General features: G+C 31.7%; 1 long non-coding RNA gene across 1 annotated transcript; it reads left to right on the top strand.

Annotated features, from left to right (window-relative positions):
- Positions 1-2,287: 2,287 nt before the first annotated feature.
- On the top strand, positions 2,288-4,426 carry LOC149519893 (uncharacterized). The gene is made up of 2 exons (XR_016329220.1): positions 2,288-2,926; positions 3,958-4,426. It is a non-coding gene; the product is annotated as an uncharacterized LOC149519893 (long non-coding RNA).
- Positions 4,427-14,686: the final 10,260 nt, after the last annotated feature.

The following is a 14,686-nucleotide window of genomic DNA, read 5'->3' on the forward strand; positions in this document are numbered from 1 at the left end:
AAATATATAAAAATGGAATATTGCTTTGGGTACATACACACTCATTAAGAGTCCCAAGTAACATAGTATTATTGTTGTGTGGCTCCCAAAAAGGAGATTGCAGCAGCCTCCATGGGTACCTTTCTATTTGCTACATCTTCACTCTATCAAATCCCTAGAGAAACCCCTTTGGCCATCACTTTGGAGATTTTCTGGAAAGATTGAATGCATCCTAAGTTAGACAAATGGAAATTACTCTTATCAAAGCGTAACATTCATCCATTTCCATTCGAATAGCTGAAGCAGGAGTTTTTGTTTTTGTTTTTTTTGTTGGAATGGCAATAACCACTATTTTTGGCAAGAGACAGTTTAAAATTAGGCCCTGGTCGTAGAGGTTGGGTTTCAATTTCAACCCTGCCACTGGGGCGAAGCCTGTTGCTCGAAGCAGGAAGGTCTGCTACTAGATACACGAAGTTGCTAAGGAGCAAACAAAGTAATGAAAAATTGAAATGCAATAAAAGGATAAATCGGATCGTTCATTCATCCATTGAGATATCAATTATCGTACTACAGGATTATTCAATTGTCATCACCTCCGTTATCTGCTGCCGTGATGATGACATTTTCCCACAAATTGGCTTTTTCATTCACAGCCTGAAAATTGAAGAAAACCGTTCTTTTATTGCTACATGTGGTTTCACATGGAAAATTTGAATAAAACACCGTAGAGATCTTTTTCCTGCGGGAACCTACCTAATCCGTTAACTACACTTGGAAAGCAATGACAGATTCCGAAATTTCCTTGGCAATTTAACGGTTACTGCGGGTGTGGTTTTGTAGTCTTTTTCAAACTGCTGAATTGCTTGAAATATGATTTTGAATTGATTCTAGTTCAGATAATATCAGTGGCACACGGGTTTGATTTCAACCTTTTCTTTACCCACTAGACTCCACAATGATGGGGCAAAAGGGTTAGTTTCTCCGTTTTAAAGCTTTTTCTCGCAATGGGAAAAGACAATAAAAGAGTAAATGAGTGGCGTTTGATTGAATCAAATCCCAAGATCCCAATTCTGGAAGGCACGTGAAAACATGATAGAAATGGGCTTTTGCCCGCTCAACACTTTTTGAGGTCATGTACATAAATTCCAGGACAAGATTGGGTCGGTTTCCTGAATCCCCAGAAGGGTCAGTCTTTTTTGTACTTGTGAATGTCTTTTATGAAATGGAATTCCGCTTAATTAGTCTCCTCAATTGGGATTATTACAAAGATGAATTTGCTGCATTGAAAAATGAAGGTTAAGACTTGGTTGATTGACTGAACAAGGCAAAAGACGTCCCTTCGCTCCAATGGTTTTTCCATGGTCCAGTCAGTATGGATCGGTCCCCTTCTGTAATGACTTTCCAGAAACCTCGTTTTCAATAGCTACCTCAGCTTGGTCCCTCTTGTTTCTCAAGCTTTTCTGGACATACAGTGAACTGATTTGAACTCTTTTATTGGAGAACTCTTTGTAGCTAATTGTAGTTATAGCAAACTTAATTATAAAATCAACCTTCCAATCAATTAAAAAATGTTTTTCCTTTTATAAAAGAAATGGCCACTTAAGAAAAAAAAAAAAAATCAAACGCTGGGATCAAATTTAACTTTACTAGATTGCACTGTTCAAAAGATGTGAATAAATCATTCAGGTTTAGTCTTAAATTTTCAATCAAATTACACCAAAAATTCGAATTTGGAAAAGGCATCTTGGGTTGGAATTGAAAAGCTAACAATCAATTTTCAGGAGTCAAAACATGGACCGGTAGGTTATGAGACCAGACCATCCAATCCAAAACCAAAAACATCTGGGAAAAAAATTCATGACTCAGCCAAATCCAGGATGAACTTTTTCCACTAAAAATATACGAAAGCAATGGGCCTCATGGGAGGGAAGTAGGCAAACCATGTTATGCTTTGCTAACATGGTTCTTTCGAATAAGAAAGCTGGCAGCACCACGTGGTCATATGCATTTTGATATGAAGATTTGAGGATTGATAGATTTATATTATATAAAATATTAAAATTTATATATTAAAATTATATTTTATATAAAAATTATATATCATAATTTATATCAATATAAAAATATAAAATATAATTTTTTTATTTTATTAAATTTATATATAATAATTATTATAATTATAAATCATATTATTTTTATATTATATTATCATATTATATTTTAAATTATCAAATTTATACTTTAACCGTCTCGCTTGCTAATCTTCCTCTCTCTTGTATCAGTTTCTCCCTTTCCCATCTTGAAAAAACAAAAAAAAAGGCAAAGAAAGGAGAATGGGGCAAGGGACAGCTCACACGTGGGGACAAAAATAACTCTCTCGCCCAATCAGCCTGCCAATCTCTCTGAGCTTATCTTTTTTAATTTTCACTGTAATTTATTTATATAAATAACTAACGGTCTCTCCCTCTTCTCTGTGGAATTCCATTTTTGGTTTTTTTCCGATCTCTGTCTATTTTGTATATTTTTTTCCCTTAAAAAAAAAGGAGGGTAAGAGCGGATGTGTGTGGTCAAATCCAAATCCAAATCCAAAATTATAAAAATTACGCGGTCTCTTACTCTTGCCTTCTTCCGTCTCTCTTGCTCTCTCCCTTTTTTCTTTCTCAACAACGCACGCCCTTCATTCAACGACGGACAGAGAGCAAAGAGAGAGGGAAAAGAAAGAGAAAAAGCTTCCATTGATAAATTCTGGGGCTCTTTTCTTTTTTAATTGTTTGGTTGATTTTGTTTGGCTAGTTTGACACCCGTTTCCACCGACGAGTATTGAAAGAGGGAGGAGGAAAAGAAAATAAAATACAATAGAATGTCGGCATTGGACACTGTCGATTGGCTTCTCTTCTCTCTCAGCAGAGCTTTCTGCAGTCCTCTCGCCGTTTTTATTCAGATCCAGGTTTGTTCTTTTCTCTTTCAGATCCATTTTCTTTGTTTCTTTCCTTGCAAAGTTCATAATTAAACTTAAACAAGCCACTGTTTGGATAGATTTAGGGTATGGAAATAAGCTTAATTGTTTTCTTCTCGTTTTCAGTTTTCTTTTTAATCTTTGCTTCAATTTCTTTTAAACCTTGTTTTAGAATTTGCATCTTTTCTCAGAAATTAAATGGGCATTTGGTTAGTTTCTCAGCTTCGTATCTTATTTATAATTAGCTTTTTTTAAAAAAAATTTTACTTAATATGTGACCTTAAAGATCTACCCTTCAAAGAATTTATAATTTCCTTTTTTACAGCGAAGGTGCAGGTTTTTCGTTATCACTGGTTCTAGAAAGCTAAGTTTAGAACAAAAAAAGTATTTTTTTAATAAATTTATTAAAAAGAAGAGAGAAAGAATGCTGCTTTTGACATAATGGAGATTAAATGTTTGAAATTTGGTCATAAAGGTGGCTGTTTTTATGATAGTCAGCAATGTATCTTGAATTGTAATGATGATTATAAAGTTTGTAGATGTAAATTCCTTAATTTTGTATTAATCGTGTAAATTTTAGGTATCTGAGTTGAGCTTTGTTTGTTATAGCATTGAAATAAAATGGAGTAGAAAGCTCCTTCTCCTAAATACCATTGTTCATTTTGGTTTACTTATTTGTTTATGTCAGTGGAGGGAAGGCTGGCATGCCAGTTAAAAGGGTTGTTTTATTGAATGGCAGACGTAGTCAGCTTCCAACTAATGGTTTATCCAAAAGAAAAGCTATTGAAACATCCTTACTTTTGTACAAGAATTACCAATTACATTTTTGGAGGAACTACAATGTTTGACTGATACTTGTTATCCGATCTGCTATGTGATATTCTTCTCATTTTGACTAATGGCTTCCTTCTTTTATCACTTTCCTATCACTCAAATTGTCGACTTTATGAAACCAGTATTTTCACGTTGATTATCTTTAATCAGTTGCCTCTATTGATCTGAATATTTTATATGTGATGTAGGGATGTGTAATCTGCTTGACTCTTGCTATTGGGTGGGCTTTTGCTGCTTATGTCTGGAACATGGTTATAGCGATGAGGGTTCAAACAGCAGGCTGTTATGACTATTCTATTTTGTCCCGCGACCTAGAAACTTGCCTATTTCATCTACTTGAGTCCAAAAACTTAAATTATTAAGTTGGGTTAAACAACTTCATATCTTTAGTGCGCTCTTAGGCTAAATCACAACATTCAACCTTTGTAGCTTAGGTTGTCTCAATGCCCCTTAAGTTTGTGTCACGAGTCGAGACTTAAACTTCGATTTGTGTGACTCTAGGACTCGAACATTCACTCATCCGGCGTTCCGGATTAGCTTCACCGCTACGGTTCACACCCTTGTGAGGTATTATTCGCTCTGATCTCTCTGACTTCACGGTTTTGTTCTATAAAAGACATTTCACAAGAAAAAGATGGTGTGAACCCTTTTATCTCATAGTGACCTTTCTTTTATGTTCGATGTGGGATTTAAAATTTCTCCTTAGGTCTGTGACACTTGCTCTCCAGATTGACTCAATACATCGCCCGCTTGGGTGTTTCGCTTTTTGCATATTATTATATACTTACTGCATCCAAGTCGAATCTTTTACTCTGATAACGGTATTCGAGTACATAGAGTTGATGGACGCAGCTAACCTCCAAGTGGCTAACCTCCAATTTGTCAATAATCTCCCCCTAGCAGCACTACTGGGACTCGAACCCATAGCCTTGGAAATCAATTTCAATTCCAGTGAAATTTTATTAGTTAAAGAATTACTTGATAATTAAGAATAAATATTCTTAATGGATAAGAGTTTTAAGTAACTAGGAATTTTTTGTGAACAAGTAACGAGCTTTATAAATATAAAGTAAATATTAACTTTTAAAATTATGAGAGAGTTATGAAATCTTTATATGGGAGATAGGTTTGTAGAGATGTAAAAAAGAGTTTGTTTGAAAAAACACTAGTGGCATGTGATAGAAGATATTTCATAGGTTATATACTAGGGAGCATGGAAATTAAGATTATTTTAGAGATTCGAGATTAATATTTGTTTATGGTGTTTTATATTTTTTGTAATTTTTATATTTATAGTAAATTTTTTCTTTTATTCGTGAATGTAGATAATTAAATCAAATCACATTAAATATTAATTTTTATATGTGATTTATTTCATATCGATCTTATTGTAAAATTTATTTCTACTTAAAAAATTCCAACAATTCCATGGGTCACCACTGTCCACAAACAGTACATCCTTCGAACAAATAAAATGGAAAAAAAATGAATAGACATAATGGAACTCACTAAAAAAGGGCAATTAAAAAAAATTGGCAGTGAAGAAATGAAAACTATTTGATTTTGCAAACCAAATTGAAATTCCAGCATGTGTAGAAGAAAATTCTTCTTGGATTATCGGTGTGCCATAGTTCGTTTCTCAATAACCACTTCAAAATATATACGGGGAGGAATCAATTTACAATAAAAAAATTTATATTTTTCTAATAATTGATTTTAATACATTTAAATATTGAGATTAAATAATTTTATCTCTTTTTCATTTGTTTCTCTTATCTTTTTAATCTATTAAAATCAATTATTAAAAAAAATAAAATTTTTAATTTTATATTGGTATAAGTGGATCATTCTTATACATATAGGAAGGATCCAGTCTAAGTGTTATACATTTGTTAACTCTTGAATCAAAATTAAATCCATAACATTTACAATTAATCATTTTGATTCAATGATCAAAGAAATGTGTAACTTTTTCACTAATATAAGTTATTTCCTACTATATATATATGTATATATCAATGGCTATGTTACTCTAAAGAGTGAATGTCACGATATGGATATGTGAAGAAGAAGAGCACCCAACTGATGGACAAAACTTAGATAAAGTTTGTGAAATTTTTTTTCTAAAAATGATAAAAATTTTAATAAAAATTTAAATTAATAAATTGATAAAATTTAATAAGAAAATTAATAATATATAAAAAAAATTAAAAAAATCATTTATAACTAAATTTTGAAAAGTATTCAACTGTAAAAATTTTATTAAAATGTCTATCTAAAAAATTAATCAAAATTTTTTGAACTTTATAATTTAATTTATAAAATAAAATATTTTAATTTATCTATTTTAATTTATATTAATTATTTTTAATAAAAAATTTCACGAAACATTTTCGTCCAGGTCTTTCCCTCAATCGATCAGAGTGAGCCCTTCATTGAATAGATGGCGTCCAATCAGGACCATTTGCTAGCTGCTCGATATGGACACCCATCAAGCAGCTATTGGAGAAATTAATTTTGAGATCGACATGATTTGAAAGCCTTCCAGTTTTAACATTTATAACCTGATTGTGGTCCCGTTTGCGAAAAAGAATTGTCAGTCTGCAAATTGAAGATGCTAAATCATCTAGCTGCTGCCAACGTGAACTCCCCAAGATTCCTACAGTTGTTGCCTTCTGACAAAGAATATTAAAAGATTCAGAAGCAATATTAAACAATAAAGGAGAGAGAGGGAGAGATAGCACTCTTGTTTGAGACCTCTCCTCAGAGAAAATTGAGGAGTTGGAGAACCAATCATTAACCAGAACAGAGAGATCTATAGATGCAGTAGAAATGCACTTTGATATCCAGGCGTGCCAATTTGTGCTACTTGTTTAATTAGTTGTGTTGGAACTTCCATTGTGTCTCAGTGAATCCATTGTTTGCTTCTCATCATCTAATTATTTAAATTCTTTTCATTTTGTTGATCATAATTTTCTACATACTCTTGAATTATATATAGTTATACAACTAAAATTTAATTGGGTAATTTGTTGTTATAATTGGGAATTTGGAATGATTGATGCACATTATGTTGAATTTTTTTGGATTAAATAGATTTACAACAGCTAACTCCACTTAAGCATATTTAATTGTGGACACGTTTAGACATAAACTTTTGAATTTAAATTCTAATGCACCCTTCTTGTATTAAGTTAACCATGCTATAAAGTATAAAGATTGTTGGCAATAAATAAATAAATAAATAAATTTATATATCCTTAAGGATTTAGAAGAAAACAATTGATTAAGATAAATTATTTAGAATTACTTTTTGGTTTTTTGTTCTTTTCATAATATCAACTTCACAATTTTAATTTAAGTGGTTTTTAAATTCGATTCTTCAGAAAAAAAACTAACACGTTATTTTTTAAATTAGATTATTTATTATTTAAAATATTTTAAAATGAATGAAAAAAATATTTTAAAATCCACATGTATCTTTTTGCGTTCTAAAATTTGCAAATATATTTATCTTTATTAGAGATTAATAATAAAACCCATAGCCTCCTTTTCAAACTAGTGCACAAGCACAAGGGTTAAATTTCAAGAAATAGAAATGCATAGGGATATTATGTGAAAATGCCAAAAACCTAGGGGTGTATATTTGCAGAGTCAATTGACCGATAAGCATGACTTTGACTTGTTCTGGGACGCGGTCTACTCTGTTTTTTCGTGGAATAGCCACTGAAAACTCTTTGACTCTTCTCAGAAATTGCCAAAGATACGAGTCAATCACTCTTTGATGTAAATCTATATATAGTTATCTTCTGATGAAGAAAAACCAACTGAAGAACCCTTCATTGTTCAGCAGCAAAAATAGGTGATACTTAAACTGAATTTTTGACAATTGCGGATCGTTGGCACCCGACTTAAGCATGAAAATGTTCTCAAAGCTACTGACAAAGAGCGACGTCGAGAAGAGCTTGCCGATCCCTACTTGTTCTTTCGATGTCCTACCATTCGAAGAAGGCCATTTCTTCTATATGACTGTAGTTGATAGCACTGGAAATGCTTGGACATTTCCATGCTTCGTTCAGCAAATCAGTGATGATCAGAGCACAGATGGGTCACCTGTTATTTCCGTCGGTTGGCTAAAATTTGCTTCCAATAAAGATGTGAGAGTTGGTGATATGGTTTTTCTTCGCCAGAAATCCTTGGATGATAATTCTACAGGGACGACGCTGTTCAAAATTGAAGTGAAGAGAAAAATCAGATTACTTGGTCAGGATATCTGGGCTTCTATGGATCAGTAATTCTGCAACCAAGAATTACCTATAAAGGGCTTTGTGATTAATTTTTTTTTTTTCATAATTTCAATTAATTATACACCATCAGTAGGAGAATTATTAACTCTTTTGTACTAATAAAATTCATGTTCATTTCTTTGGTTACATGCTCTGTTGGGTTCAAGAAAAATCGATATGTGAGATTTTTTTTCTTTTTATTTTTCTTTTCGTATTTGGTCATTCTAGAACAAATAAAGAAATTTTTATTAATATAAGGATAAACTAGATATTACTATATATAAAAAAAAAGGATAAAGATTTCATTCTCTTCAATATCCTCCCTATATCCATTTCCTTGAATAATTTTATTTCAAAAAGTCATTTGATAAAGCATTTCTTAGTGACCAAGAATTTTATTTTCATAAATTAAATTAATTTAATGTTAACTTAAAAGAAATGAAAAGTTGTGCTAATTCACTAATTAAATGGAAAGTGACGTTGATTCGATAGTGAACAATTACATCTATTCGCCAAGCGTGGTCTCTTAAAATGACTTTTTTTTTTTGGTCAAATATATAAAGGACTTTCATGTTTACTGATCACATCCCTCAAAAATCAATCTGAGTTTTTAGTCTTATTTCAGTATTTACCACATTCTGCCAACATGCAAAACCCAAACCAGGCCAGGGAAAGGTTCTCGAAGCGACTGACGCAAAATGAAGTGGAAAAATGCTTAATATTGTTCCCTTTCAGTGCTGTTGCCGGCATCGTTAATTTTGAAGAGGGCCGTCAATTTTGCTTGGATGCTGTTGATAGCATAGGGAAGGCGTGGACTTTTCCAGGTTCGTTCCACTCCAATGAAGAGATGGGATCTTTTGTTTCCATAAGCTTGCCACAGTTTATGAGCGAAAAAGCCCTTAAAGCCAACGACGAGGTTGTTTTTATCAGACAGTCCCCGGACGACAACAAAGCTGCTTCTTGGAAGAGGTTCAAGATTGAAGTTAAGAGGAAAATCAGATTGCTTGGACAAGACATTTGGGGTGAACTGATGGTGTAACAGTAAAAGCTTTATGCCATTTTCTTCAATAAGGAGCCACTTGAAACAAAAAAAAAAAATGTTATATTTAATAGTCTGTTTGTGGTTCCATACATACATACATACATATATATACTTCTTATCTAGTTGTTTACTTGAATTTTATTATCATTTTGTTGTTCGCAATTCTTCTGCTCAGAATCCAATCACAATCTTAGATTAATTACATTTATAATTGGGATAAAGATGGTGAGCATTATATTGATAAACTAGCTTTCTTTTTTCATAACTTTAATTTTTTAATTCCTTTTGATTTTTATATTATCTTATAAATAAAATAATATATATTCTTATTGATTATATATAATCATACAATCATAAATGGTAAGATATAAATATCGGTAAATCATTTTTATAGATAACAATATTGGTATTTTTTAAGTTGAAATTTAAATACACAAATTAATTACTCATAACTTGCTTCATTTCTATTTTTTCTTCATTTTAATTTTAATCTTTTTCCTTATTATGATTGTTTGATAATAAAATGAATACACAAATGCAAAGTTGCAAATTGAAAAAAGAAAAAGAAAATTTTGAATTAATTTGTATCTTAATTATTTGTTTATTACTAAAAGAAAAATAATCATTATATATGTAAAGATCATTTAAAAGAAAATAATAATTGATTAAGACAAATGACAAGTCATTTAGCATATACTTTATTACTTTTGGATTTTGTGATTTTCAGACTTTTTATACTTATCATTTTATTAATAAATCACTCTAATAATTGTAATTAATTTTTTAATTCAAAAGTCTCAAATTTTGATTCATAAAAAAAGAGGGAAATTCTACAGGGTAACTAGTGTTAAGTTTCATGAAAAAATCACACGAACACATATGGTATGCAAATACAAAATCATAGGGATGTATGTCCCTTTGACCAAGTAAACAATTAAATCAGCAAAAATTTTAAAAAAAAATCAGCAAAGAGTTTGTAAAAGTAAAATAATGGAAATTGGAAAGTGTTTTGAACATTGTAGCTGATAATGTTAGTACTGGTATTTATATTCTCTTAATTTCTTGGAACCGCCGTTGAAACTTCATTTGACTAAGCACAGAATAATGAATATGAAAGAGTCAAATGAACGCGTTTCTTTATCTATATATAAATAAGAATCGACTCAACTGCTGAAGTGAAAAGAGCAACTTGTAGAATCAATCAGCTCATCAGCAAAATTCATAAACTTTCTTTCATTTGTAATTGCAGATCAGTTGCAGCATGACAATGTTGATCTCAAAGGAGTTAACGACAAGCGACATCGAGAGGAGCTTGCTGATCCCCGCTTGTTCTTCCGGCATCTTAAATGTCGAAGAAGGTCCCTTTTTTCATATTAATGTGATTGATACGGCTGGTAAAGCTTGGAATTTTCCATGCTTCGTTCAGCAAACTGATGATCAGGGCATTGAAACATCTGCTGTTTCCGTTGGTTGGCTTAAATTTCTTTGCGGTAAAGATGTTAGAGTTGGTGATATGGTTTTTCTTCACCAGAAATCCATGGACGATGATTCTATGAGCATCCAGTTGAAAATTGAAGTGAAAAGAAAAATCAGATTGATGGGTGAGGATATCTGGGCTGCTGTGGCTTAATTGTACCGCAGCCAACTCTAATTACTGTTGATGATTTGTTTTCATATTGATTTATACTTCAATAAATTATATATAGACCATTTGTAGGAAGATTAATTATTCTTTGTAATAATCGAATTTAATTCATGTGTGATTTGTTTATAATTATTTATAAATTATATTTGTTACTTAATTATAATTCAAACCTGATAACCTCAAATATGAAAAATATATGTACATGCCACTAGCTATGTGCATGCACAATCTCTTATTTGTCTAATTCAATTTAGCAAACCATTAACCTTTTGCAAGGGGAGACTTTCCTTTGCATTCACTTTGTTGATTTTATTTTTTAAAAATGAAAATTTTCGTCCAAATACTTCATCCTAACACATTATTAAAATATTACATGTAACAAGAATCTTTCAAGTTACTCATGATATTTTTCTAAAATTGAGATCCAAGACCTCAAATTGAATGCAACCAAACAACATGATTTCTAACAAAAAAGTGTGTACCGTTGTTCAACAAGAAAATTCACAGGAATTTTCAGGTTTTGACGTCAGAAACAACTTAATTATATAAGTCTAGGCTTGGAACTGCCACATTAATCTTGCCTAGCTTTTCCATGTGGAAAACCGAAGAGAAAATTAAAAAAGAAAAAAAAGAGTCTAGAACAAGCTCTATTAGAAACACAGAAGATGTGAAGGAAATTTTGAAAAAAGAAATGAAATATATAGAATTTTGTAATTACATTGGAAAGCAAGTGTAGGTTTCTAAGATATACATCAGAAGAAAAGAAGTATGAAATTTCAAAATCTTGGCGCAGTCAACATTCTATGACTGATAGAAACTTATTTTTCAAGAAAAGAACATGTAGCTGAAATTGTTATATATAATATATACATCCTACATGCATATATTCAGGCAGAGGTAATTTTAATTCTAGAATTTGCAAGTTAACAAATGGCGATCTTTCCAAAGTTACTAACTCAAACTGATATCGAGAAAAGATTGTTCGTCCCAAACCATATTTTGCACTTGTTTCCCTTCCTCGATGGAAATTGATATGTTGATCTGCAATTTAAGGACACCAGGGAAGAATTATGGATTTTTCGAAGCATTTGCCAAGATGGGATTTACGCAAAGCCTGATTTTTTCTAAAGAATGGCTTGAATTTGTGTATGTAAAAAACCTCAAAATTTATGATAAAGTTGTTGTGAATAAGGAGAAAGACGTCAAAACCTACGTAGATTCATACAGAATTGAAGTAAGAAGGAAAATTATGAGGCTAATGGGTCAGGATATATGGATTGATGTAGACCAATTTCCCCTATATGGTGTGATATATGTGCCAGTTTTGTCAAGATTTTTTGTTTATAGCTTCAATTTGCCTATTTTATTTAGGCTAATACTAGGTTCATTCTTATTAATTGGGTCGAATTAGTTACATTCATCTTGATATGTGGAATTCTCGTATGATTAATGATATTAATCTTCAATGATGATATTGGTATCAATCACTAGTTTTCACATAATTATTATTTCTTTGGTGATAATGATAACGTCAATCTTGAATGAACACTTAAGCTTTGATTTGGTTGATATTTTTACTATTTATTTTTTGAAAACAATAATTAAAAAAAATCTAATAGATGTTTGATTATTATATGTCTCTTTGTTGATGGGTAAAAGTATAGATTTTTACATGTTTGATTTTTATATTAGTAATTTGATTTTCAACTCTCATTTAATGGTTTAAATTTCTAAATTGAACGTATTTTTAACCTGATATAAAAAGGTTGTTTGGATAAAGTGATGATAACTAAACATTTAGACCAAATACAAAAGAAAGAGAATAACAATGGCATTCACAAGATCCCGTATCAGCCACATCAGACAGGCTTGTGACATAGTCAAGATTTATGCGTGCACTATGGAGACAAATTTGTGTAAGAATCTAGAAAACGTGCTTAGAATTGAGTTGATGCTCAAAGCTTCTTACTGTCCAAAAAGTTGTTGATGGCCTTATGCTCGGCCTTATTTTTTTATATATATAATTGAGGTCATCCACTATCAAATTTTGACTATTAAAATTAAAAATTCAACAATCAATTGATCACAAAATTATTGGATAAAATCCGACCAAAGTTAGCCAATCACATTAGATGCGTATTTTCTTGCAAATGTTGACCAAAAGAAAGAATAAACAAGTCCACAGCTCAATTCCTATAGACAAGTGAAAAGTACGTGGCGTATGCTGCTTAGCTTTCTTGTTCCTTGCTACAAATCTAGAAAAATAATAATCATAACATTCTTAAAGATATATGCTTAATATAACTTAGTGGATGAGTTTATTGACAAAGGACGAGACTCTAGAATCAAATGACGATACCAAAAGTTTAAGAGTTGTGGCCAACATCAATGGCAAACGTCCAAGCAAAGGTTAAAATCAAACACTTGACTACTTTGAACGTATATTTTGTCAATAGTAGTTGATGTATTCTGGTGTTTACTTGAGACTTGGCGCTATATTTGATAGAGAAAATGTAAAGGGATAAGAATAGAAAATATTATTAAATATTAATTAATTAATTAATTAATTTTCTTTTTTATAAAAAAATATAAAAAAATTAAAATTTAATTTAAATAGTTTACACGATTATCTTCAAAAGGTAATATTTAGTAAGATTGAATTCAAATTGTAACGCATTTTGGACTTTTTCTTTTCTCAAACGCCATCCTGTTTTTGTGAAAAAAAAAATGGTAAAAGAGGGGGAATAATGTTATACTATCATGAATGAATTCTTACTAATTTAGAGTTCGGAGTTGTAAAAAGTCCAAGATCATTATCCTCAAAACGTGAAAAACAGCCGACACCTGGCAGGTCCAAATTAAGAACTTGCATGGCAAGGAGTTTGAACATTGATGGGGGGACAAAGTGGCCGGCCCTTGCCTCTGTTTTCAAACCTTGAAGGGCAGCATAGACAATGTATACCTTCAAAAGTGGAAATCCCCGCGTTAGGTACTTGTCATTGCTTCTAATTGGGCCGTCCATTAATAAATTACTAAGCAAAATGGGAGAGAAAGCTCGTTAGATTTTTACCCGCGGAGAATCTTAAATGGCAGTAAAAGTTCAGACTTCAGTGTCATTCACTTCTATAAATTTCCATTGCTTAGGCAGAAAACAGGAACTTATCCTTCAGTTATCAGAAATGAGGCTCTTCTCGAAATTACTGTCGCAGACAGACATCCGTAAGAGATTATCGATTCCAATGAAAAGCTTTGCAGCTTTTCCACGTTTTAAAGTTGGCCATACCCTGGATTTGCAAGTAAAGGATGAGAGCGGGAGTGTTTGGCTGTTTCGTTTCTCCACTCGCAAGAAGAATTATCTGAAACCTGTGTTTTCCAAAGGTTGGTGCAAGTTTGTTCAGTCCAAGAATCTTCAGGTTGGGGATAAAGTGAAGTTCTACAAGGACGAAGATGAAGCTAATGGAGTACAGTTCAAGATCAAAGCAAAGAAGGCAGTCAAGATTTTTGGGGTTGTTTTTGGATATGCAAAAGCTTGATTTGCATATATTTATCCTCTAGGATTGCAGCGACATACAGTTTTGATGTCTACCTTTCTGTTTGCCTGAATTTGAAACAAGGATATTAACGAGTTTAAGATATAGTATTCTCTATATGAAACAGTGTGCTTCCCTGCTTCGGCAGTTGATCAAGCACAGTTTTGTCTGAAATGCGGATATGAGCCAGTAAAATAAAGTCAAAGGTTTTGTTTTCTAATTTGGCTCGTATTTCTATAAATGTTATTTGTTACCGTCTTTGATGAATTTCGATTGCCATTTTGGGGACACAACCAAACCTTAATCTATAATTACCTAGTTTTTTACTCGATTGCTTGGAGATTATGTCAGAAACCTTGCAACTTCAATTTCATATATAGGAGAAAGTGTAATTCATTTTGATTATCACAAAAA

This window comes from Durio zibethinus, chromosome 2 (assembly GCF_047325235.1).
Source record: "Durio zibethinus cultivar Kanyao isolate XHJ-2024 chromosome 2, ASM4732523v1, whole genome shotgun sequence".
Lineage (NCBI taxonomy): Eukaryota > Viridiplantae > Streptophyta > Magnoliopsida > Malvales > Malvaceae > Durio > Durio zibethinus.